The sequence below is a fragment of the Oreochromis aureus genome, linkage group 22 (assembly GCF_013358895.1).
Source record: "Oreochromis aureus strain Israel breed Guangdong linkage group 22, ZZ_aureus, whole genome shotgun sequence".
Lineage (NCBI taxonomy): Eukaryota > Metazoa > Chordata > Actinopteri > Cichliformes > Cichlidae > Oreochromis > Oreochromis aureus.
This window is the reverse complement of record NC_052962.1, coordinates 20,657,093-20,667,392: the sequence shown is the minus strand read 5'-3', so window position 1 is coordinate 20,667,392 and position 10,300 is coordinate 20,657,093. Positions and strand designations below refer to the sequence as shown.

The 10,300-nt window shown below is 40.4% G+C and overlaps 1 long non-coding RNA gene across 1 annotated transcript; it reads left to right on the top strand.

The window, feature by feature from the left end:
* The first annotated feature begins 8,376 nt into the window (after positions 1–8,376).
* LOC120435758 lies at positions 8,377–9,410 on the top strand. The gene is made up of 2 exons (XR_005609892.1): positions 8,377–8,513; positions 9,001–9,410. It is a non-coding gene; the product is annotated as an uncharacterized LOC120435758 (long non-coding RNA).
* The last annotated feature ends 890 nt before the right edge of the window (positions 9,411–10,300 follow it).

The window sequence follows — 10,300 nt, the reverse complement described above, 5'->3', positions numbered from 1 at the left end:
TGTACTGGGTTTTATTTTAAGGTATTACTAATTACAGATTTTTGGGACTACTAAAAATCACGACACATCAGGAAAAAAAATTGATCTTGTAAGGATATTCATTAATCGCCACCACTTTGGCGCTAAGGGGCCGCACCTGACCACGTCCAACTTCCCTGCTCAAGTATGTTACAGTGGCCTTGGCAAATTCACACTTTGCCAGGTTGAGTGTCAGAGCTGCTTAGGCCAAACGGTGAAATACTTGGCGTAGGGTTTGCAAATGATCTTGCAACGTTTCAGTGTAAACCACCAGATCATCCAGATAGGCACTGCAGTCAGAAAGGCCACTCAGAACTTTATTTATCAGCCTCTGAAAGGTAGCAGGTGCGTTACACATCCCAAAATCATGATCTTTTGATAAACTAAAATGTTATGGATTTTCACCAGCTGCTCTGTGCTGGATGAAAAGTTACTTGCCTGGAAGAAGGCAAAAGGTTTATTATAATGGCTATTTCTCTGAGGGCTGCGACATGAACTATGCTCTACCTTAAGGCAGTTGCCTCAGTCCACTTCTCTATTCAGTTTTCACGAATGATCTGCCGTATGTCTTGGGTAAACCTCATCTTATAATGTATGCCACCATGATTCCACCATGTTTTATTCAGCCAGTGACAACTCCAAATTGACCAGCGTATTACAACAAGATTTGCTGAGCGTGTTTGACTCGATAAGTAAAAACAATGTGATTTTAAACATATCCAAATCTATGTTAATTGGAAGTAGATAACACCTAGTCAACAGCCCACAACTGAATCCTTCCATAGCTGGATCGGTATTAGAACAGGTCACCCAGATCAAATTACTTGGTGTTACCATAAATCACCACCTTTCATGGTCTCAGCACATCGACTCTGTTGTTAAGAAAATGGGACAGGGCATAGGTATCAGCTCATCTGGAGTATTGTTCAATCATTTGGTCAGCAGCTAATAAGACAGATCTTAACAGGCTTCAGTGAGTCCAGAATAATGCGGCCAGATTAGTGTTTAGGTGTTCATACAATACAAATATCGATAAAATGGACAACAAATTTTCTTGGCTTCCTGTACAAGCTAAATGATACTGTGTCTTACTTATATTTATAAAGAAAGCAATACTGTTAAAAACACCACACTTTTTTCTGCTCAGCTGCAGTATCCAGATGAAATACATAATCATATTACACGATTTTCAGCAAACCGCAATTTAGTAATTCCTCGAGTTTAAAGTAACTTTTTGAAAAACTCTCTTATATTTAGAGCATCTTTTAAGTGGAATAAATTGCCTTATGGAATTAGAGAATTAGCTGCTATTCATAATTTCAAAAAACACTTAAAAGCCTGTTTACACAGCTTTTAATTATTGTATATATTGAAAGAGGGCAATGTGATTTGTTTTGGAAATTGGTGTGTTTTGCCTCAGTGTTATTGATATTTATATGCTTATATTTTCACAATTGTAAAATCTCACCGTGGATGTAAGAGTCAAATTGTGGATATTTTGCACCCATTTTATTGTGTAATATTTTAATTGATTGTATTTGATGGCTTAGGCCCCAGGAATACTAGCAGCCACTGTTGTGGAAGCTAATGCCAGATACCGGAACAGCTTCTTCCCCACAGCTGTCAGACTCCTGAACTCTGCCTCCTGACATCTGACCCACGTTAAACTCATGGACTGAACATACACACACCCACAACCAACTACACACACACACAATGGACAACTGTACCCTCAAACACACAATAATAACATGGACTGAACCACCACTCACAACCACTAGCACTTTATATAGCCTCTGTAGAAATTATCCACATATCTCACTTATCTTAACTGCACTACTGTATAGTTCTGTGTAAATAATCATTCTGTACATACGATAATTTTTAATCCTACAACTGTTTATAACTTGCATAGTTCACATTTCTGTATAACTGTATATCTCATATTTCTGTATAGTTTTTTATTTCATATTCTGTATAGGTTTTTTTTTCATATTTATATCCTGTTCATAGCCTGTACATAGCTTGTACTCACTACAGCCTGTACATACTTATAGTTATAGAATATTCATAACATACTTCATACCATGTACATTATAACATACCATAATAGACCCATTTCTGTAATATACTTACATATCTATATTATGCTATATATTGTAATATATCTATATCATGGCTAAAGCACTTCTGGATGGATGCAAACTGCATTTCGTTGCCCTGTGCCTGTGACATGTTCAATGACAATAAAGTTGAATTCTAATTCTAATTCTAATGGGGTTCCTTATAAATAGGCAAACAAATAAACACTATTCTAATCTTATATTACATTCTTAGCAAATTTACAGCAAATGAAACGAAGCACAAATTCAAAGTTTTTTTTTTTTTATTTTTATTTTTTTATTTTAATTTGTGGTTTGGCGCTGTTTCTTAACTTAAAATGTCCTGTTGTAATTGGACATTTTGAGTTAAGAAACAGCGCCAAGCCCCAACAACACTTCCCTCATGGTGCTTTATATTGTAAGGTCAAGACCCTACAATAATGCACAAAAACTCTAACCCCCTAGAGCAAGCACAATGGCGACAGTGGGGAGGAAAAACTCACTTTTAAAAGCGAGAAACCTCCGGCAGAACCAGGCTCTGAGATAGGGTGGCCATCTGCCTCGGCCAGTTGGTGATGAGGGAAGGAAGTGGGGGGGAAGAAGAGTGGTTATTTTTAACCACTCTGGTTTTAAAATTTAATTGAGATTGCCGAATTAAAAGAATATTTTACGCCAGTTTAAGAGTTTTGTAACATAATCACATGCGTTTCAGTTCAATTTTAGCGTGCACATGAGAAAGCCCTAAAGATGACATTTTGGCTCCTCAGTTTGGCGTGTTTTTTGAAGCTGCTGACGACTGCTTCGTCAACCACTGGGTTGCTTGACCTCATTAGCAGTATTGGAGAAGGCCACCTTTCACGGAGTTCATTGGATACTTTCAGGCCGAGTTGGTCAATGTTTTCCAAGGACATTTTGTAGTTTTTGGACAAAATTTTGTTCCAGATCTTATGGGAAAGCCTCTGAATAATAAACTCTGATGTTCCTGCATTCCATGTAGCTGTCTCATCTTCTCCGTTCATAGCGTGCATTACCAGATCTTTAGTGACATTTTTCACAGCCTCCTGGTACTCGTCCCTGTTTTTAGAGACACTAAGTACTCTTCTTGGTAATGCCGACAGGTGTTTGGTGAAGGTTGGGACAGTAATATTATCAAGCTGTTCCCTCAGATTAAAAATCAGATATTTTTCCTTGCAGTTGTGTGTTTTGCAAAGATCCTTGAGAATGGCCTTGTCTATATTTTTCAGCCATTTGGGGGATAGATCTAAATGTTTCAGCTCAATTTCAGGCCAAATTTTTTCAATCAGGCGATCGCTGATGCAGTCAGGATTGAGGCGCTCCGTGAAGAGCTTGTATTTAGTGGAGACTTTCTCTATGGCCTGTGAAACCACCAACTCAATCACTTTGTTGACACACAACTTTTCCCCACTCAGACAATCAGATGAGGACGACTCTGGGGTTGCCATCTCCTGTGTTTCAGTCTCAGCCTCTACTAATTCTTTTCTCTGCTTGTCCAGTTTTGTCTGCATTTCTGGTATTTTTGTCTCTGCCTGACTTTCTTTAATCTCGCTAGAGTCCTCACTCTGTGGGTGCAGAGTTTTCTTGTCCTCCAGTTCTTTCTGTTCTTTCTCTGTATCCTTACAGTTTGTGATGGTCTCTGTAACTTCTTCTTTTGTGTCATTCACCACTTTCTTCTCTTCCAGGAGTTTCTTATTTTGTTCCTCCAGGACTTTTTTCTCCTGCTCCAGATTCTCTCTCAGTGTTTGTTCTTTCCACAGAGCGTTCCACATAGTTTCTTTCAGATTTCTTTCATGTTTCTGAAGCTGCGTGAACTTGGCAGACAGAGTGTCCTTCTCCTGTTTCAGGATCAGGATTTCGTTGTCCCTCTGCTGAAGCTGCTCTTTCAGACGGTTCATCTCAAGGTCAGAGTTGCTGGCCTTTTCCTGATCTGAACACGTCTGTTCCTCTCTTTCTTTGGTGGCGCTGCTCACCTGCAGTTTGCGCGACGCTGATTCGTCAGTGACTTCTCCAGCTTGGCTCTCATACAGGTCCAGCTGGGTGCGCATCATTGAAATTTGAGCCATCATCTGTTTGATTTGCCGTCTGGCTCTATTTTCACCCTCTTTTAAAAGTTGGTTTTCAGACAGAGTGTTTTGCAAGGCTTTCCTAACCTGCATAAGGTCGTCGAGTGCACGCTTTGGCAGTTTGAAGACAAATTCTGGTTTTCCTTTCTGGTTGCTCATTTTTGATATTTAACTTTGAAACAAATCTACCGTGGTACACTAAATCAGATATTCAAATGTGAATTCGATAATCAGATGTGAATCAGGGTTTGAAGTTGGAGAAGCAGAACAAAAGTTCGTCTAGTGAATCGCTCGTGACTGTAAGTAAGAAACGTGCTTGACCAGTGTGCTGTTTTACCCCTATTTATGGACTTTTTGTTGACTGTGACGTCATGGCCCGATTCTCTTTGCTTTGATGTCCTGTCCTTAGGACCCGCCCACAGGCTTTCAGAATTTTACAGTTAAATTCATACATTATTCATATTTCATATTCGTTTGGCTTACTGTTTGTTTTCGGACCATAAGGCACAACGCATTATAAGGCGCACTAAGCGAAACAAAACAGTCAGATAAATCAAACTTTACTAAACTCATGCTTCTTGCTTCCTTCACTTCCGTACCATTGATTCATTAATGTTGAATTCTCTCGCAGCTGCTCTATTCCCATGTTCTGGACCTGAAAACAGTGTTTGATCTTTGTTTTCATTCTATAATACTGGACTTATTTTTCTAGGAAGGTTTGAACTTTGAGGGTGTGACGTGTTTGCGTGTTTGTCTTGAGACATGTACTACTTTATTTTTGCACTTTGTGATTTAAATTGGGTGAAATAACAATGTCGTGAAATAACAATGGTATTCCCTCACTTTTCTAATGCTGCAGTTACTTCTTTCACACACCAGCAGACTCCTTCTTGCATCAAATTTGCGAAGTTGGCGTGCCCCGTATAGCCGTTGCCATTCTGCTTCAACTCCATTACCACATGCTGAAACCTTTGAGCCTTAAAATGCTGCCTGCAATAAATATATTTAGATTTGACTTATAGTTTGTTTTCTGTAGCTGAATATTGTATATCTGTCATTCTCTTAGATTCTTTAGTGAAAATCTGAAATTGTGATATGCCGAGTTAGAACATTATACTTCTTTGAGTATATTGTGAAAAAGCAGAAAAAAAAGAAAAAAAAATTGACCTAAGTCTGTGTCTTCCAGTGGATGGTCCCAAGGGTTCAGAACTCAATGACACCGTTCCAGGTGTGTATAAACACAGAGACACTCACTGCATCACTTACAGTGGCTCCAGGACTAAAGCAAGAGTCAAGAAATATTTGCCTGAAACTGGAGCGGCCTTCAAATATATTTAGATTTGGCTTATAAAGAAAAGGTATGGTGGACTTTTCTAGAATGGCGGAGCGGCTGCTGAAACTAGCTGTGAGTATCAAGACTGCACATCAGAGACTTTTTCATTTGTACGTCAAACTTGATCTAAATTAAATACTCGAATGAATCCCTTTATTCTGGTGCTGTTGCCTGTTGTTTTTTGTATTGTTTTAACATTTTTGAAGTGAGATTTATACTGTCTCAAGAGTTACATTTGTTAGGCAACAGTAGTTCAACCTTACCAACCTAGACACCTTTTCCTCTCTCCTTTTCTAATCCTCCCCCCTGGCTGCCTCCTCCCAGGTTCCTATCCATCTAATATATTCTTCTGTTGGTTTGTACATTCCTCTCTGAACTTTGTGGCAGAGCTGCTGCAGTTTGGAGACCGGGAGTTCTACAGGGACTGGTGGTGAGTCGTCAAGCATACATTTTCTGTGTGACTCCTGAGTTAATGTGATGGCGTGAATTGATGTACATCCTGAGATTTGATTTTCACCCGGGTGTCATCCACATACCTGAACCAATGACTTGGTGGTGTTTCCAGGGTAGGATAGCAAAGCCCTGTTTTCCACCTTTTCCATGTACAAGTTGGCCACAATGGGTGAAACTGGGGAACCCATGGCACACCCATGTCTCTGCCTGCAGTACTGACCCTTGTATGTGAAATAGGTGGAATTAAGACAAAAGCAAACACACTTGGTCGATGCAGAGAGTGCTCCTGTTGCTGAGATTGGAATCATCCTGTAATCTTTTACAAACTACCTCCAACGCTTCCGTGACTGGGATGCAAGTGAAGAGAGATATAACATCATACGAAACCATTGTTTCATCTGCCTCCATAATGACATCTCTCAACAAAATCCAAGGTGTTCTGGATGTGGTGTTCAGAGCTGCCTATCAACGGGTTGAGGATCGAAGCCAGAAAAATAGAGATGTTGTAGGTGATATATAGGAATGTTATAGGAATTTATGAATGAACATTTGTGGTCTGCTTTCTTATGACAGCTGGCCTTGCATACAGGTCTCACAGACATGGCAGGATTTTTCTTTATTTCATGCTGTAACGTGGTAGTTAAAAAAGCCTCTTTATTAATTTGGAGTCATAATGAAGCTTTAAAAAACTGTGCTGCATGCACTTCGCTCAAATCTCTGAACTCTTCATGAAAGTAGCCACAAGGGGGCAGCTTTGAGCCAAGATGGTCAGAGCTTTCCTTAAATTAGTGGCCAGTTATTCTATTTAAATTATATAAGAGCTCATTGTGGTCTGTTTTCAGGTCAGTGTGAGACTTTCTGCTGAATTACAGAGTGCTGAGTGTTTTAGATAGATCGGTGGGTTGTTCTGCGTCCTTGTGCGTTACTATGGAAATGAGGCTATGATTGAGGAGGCTGCTCTTAAAGGTGAGGAAGTGAATTCTCTCTGTGTGTGTGTGTGTGTGTGTGTGTGTGTGTGTGTGTGTGTGTGCTGTAAGGATCTTTGAGGAAGTCAGTTAATGTCTCCCAGAGTTTGTGGAATGAGGAAGTAAAACACAGACGATGAATGATTCTTTCAGAGGACTTTTATTGTGAAAATGATCAGAGGAATAAACTGAAACTGACTTCAAATTGTTTTTATTTGTGGACATGTTTACACATTCCTATTTATGGAGCCGGCGTGTGTTACAGGAATACTAATAAGCTGTTACTGTCCTTAATACATATAATAAAAATATCTGGAGCCTATCAGTCATCTAATAGAAGAAAAAAACAATATCCTGAGGCCACTTTGCACTAAAAAGGCCCAAAGCAAGCCAAGAAAATTCCCCCCAAACCATTACACCAACACTAGCAGCAGAAGCCTTAATCATATAAGGCAGGATGTTCGTGAGCTGGTGCAAGTCCTAGCTTCAGTTTCCTGTTTTTGACTGAGTGACACCCAGAGCGTGGTCTTCTGCCGCTGTAGCCCAGGTTCAGAGATCCTCTTCAGGAGAGGTGGAAAAGCAGTTTGTGAAAGTTCAGTGTGAACTTCAGCAGGTTGTCTTGATCGTGTCTACATCCCTACGTTCAGTTGCTGATGGGCTGATTTTGGTATTTGCATTAACAAGCAGTTGAAAAGATGTGCCTAATAAAGTGGCCAGTGAGTGTATATTTTAATGAAATTTTAAAAGTGTGCAATTCTTCCTGAGGCCACACACTGGCCTCCATACCTGCCAGCCACCTGAGGTGATCCCTCCCCCCTTTAAACTGACATCTTTGAGAAAAATGACAGGTGTTTAGGAGTCACCTGACCTACGCGCTCACTCAGCTCTTCCTCTGCTGCTCGACAGCAGCCTCCTCACTCACATCCTCCTCGCGGATCATAACAATCAGGTGTAATGGAAGCTCCGGCACCCAGTGAGCTGTAAATAGACACCGCTGTGCAGGCACACAACTTTAACCCAACTTTCCCAGCAGGCATTGCTGCAGTGGACTCCCACCTTTCTCTCTCGCACTGCCACCTAAATCACAGGCAGGTTACTTTCCCTGACCCTGGTGAGAGGAAGGAAAGGAGATGTTTCACTAAACTCTGTTTTGATCCTTTAAACTCAGCCTTTACTGGTTTATAAACACTGGTTTAAATCTTAAGTTAAGGCAAAAATGTGCCTTTCCAGGTTGTGTGTGTGTGTGTGTCAGCTGCTGCTATACACTAGCCAAAGGAACTTTCTACCCAGCTGCTAAAAAGCACCTGTGCTTGTTGTTTTATTGCTTATCTGTAATACATGGGTAAATGATCTAACCACTCATAAATAAAGCCTTTCATATTATTAGAAGCTGAAATGAACCATTCAAATTGAGATTCATAGATGGATTCACTGATGGAAGTGAATAACTTCACCGTGCTTCTGCAAATGCATGCAAATCTAACGAAAATGTTTTCCCTCTCCAGTTTTCAGCAGTAAGTTTCCTGCCAGAGCTGCCTACCAAGTCGCTGCTCTCCCCAGAGTGAGTGTTAACCAAAGCTTTAGCACTGTATTACATTATGACACACCCACTTTAAAGTCCCTGCTACTGTGCACATGTGGATGATGTCGTGAATTTCATTTTTATGCTGATCGGAAATGGAAAGGTTGAAAAAGGAGGGATTTGTATTTTATTTTAAACCACAAATCAAACATATTAATCATGTTTTGGTGACTTAATTTGCTTACACTGTCACACAGCGGAGACTCTGCTGCTATTTGGACAAATGAGTAAATGTAGTGTAAATGCTGCTTTTGGCCAAATTCAAGTTATTGCTGCTAAAGGTGGATCTACAAGCTGCAGAATCATGGGGATCACTTGGTTTTTCATGGGACAGCAGAGATGTGTATAAAAGCTTTTTGCAGGGGTTTTGAATGACTGTGTGTGTTCATTTTTGGACAATATTATAATTTAATATTTCGCCTCTGCAGTCATTTCCTCAACCTGCGTCTCCTCCTTTTCTCCTCAGGGTGGGCTGGTGGAAATCGAGGCGATCGCTGTTCTCGGTCCTCTCTCCGACTCCTGACTAGCCGGCCGCATAACTAACAAGCTGTAGCGCCACCAAGTGTCATTATAGATTCACTGTGGAAGCCTGATTGTATTTCCAGAGAACACCTGAAGAGCCACATTGAATTTCAACATAGTCTTTTTCAGTGTTTCAAGATTTAAATTTCCAACAGAGCAACATTCAGTTGTTAATACCTCACAGCCTGCTCATTAAACGGAGAGTAGGGATACAGTAGGACTGGACACAACATCAAGCCTCTTGGCTTCTGGTTTGATAACTTCACTCATTTAAAAAAAAGGAAAAATGCTGTAACACATCAGTGTGACATGTTTGCTTTCATCCTGCATCAAATTAAAACACAGAGAATATGTGTACTGGGTTTTATTTTAAGGTATTACTAATTACAGATTTTTGGGACTACTAAAAATCACGACACATCAGGAAAAAAAATTGATCTTGTAAGGGACATGAAGCGATGTCACTGATATTGACACTATTGATGTGACGCTATACCTTGTTTATGGTAATACCTGAACTGCCATGAAGTTACGTAAATGCTATGCTTTAGATTACAGCCAGGAGTGTGGCAGAGACATAAAATCAACCTTTGGACTAAGTAGATCAGTTATGGAGGAGAAGTTTTTGCAGAAGTTCCTGTAACAACCTACCATTCCCAGGAATCTACGCAGTTCACATCTTGTTTTAGGTGCGGGATATTCATTAATCGCCACCACTTTGGCGCTAAGGGGCCGCACCTGACCACGTCCAACTTCCCTGCTCAAGTATGTTACAGTGGCCTTGGCAAATTCACACTTTGCCAGGTTGCGTGTCAGAGCTGCTTAGGCCAAACGGTGAAATACTTGGCGTAGGGTTTGCAAATGATCTTGCAACGTTTCAGTGTAAACCACCAGATCATCCAGATAGGCACTGTAGTCGGAAAGGCCACTCAGAACTTTATTTATCAGCCTCTGAAAGGTAGCAGGTGCGTTACACATCCCAAAATCATGATCTTTTGATTGATAAACTAAAATCTTATGGATTTTCACCAGCTGCTCTGTGCTGGATGAAAAGTTACTTGTCTGGAAGAAGGCAAAAGGTTTATTATAATGGCTATTTCTCTGAGGGCTGCGACATGAACTATGCTCTACCTTAAGGCAGTTGCCTCAGTCCACTTCTCTATTCAGTTTTCACGAATGATCTGCCGTATGTCTTGGGTAAACCTCATCTTATAATGTATGCCACCATGATTCCACCATGTTTT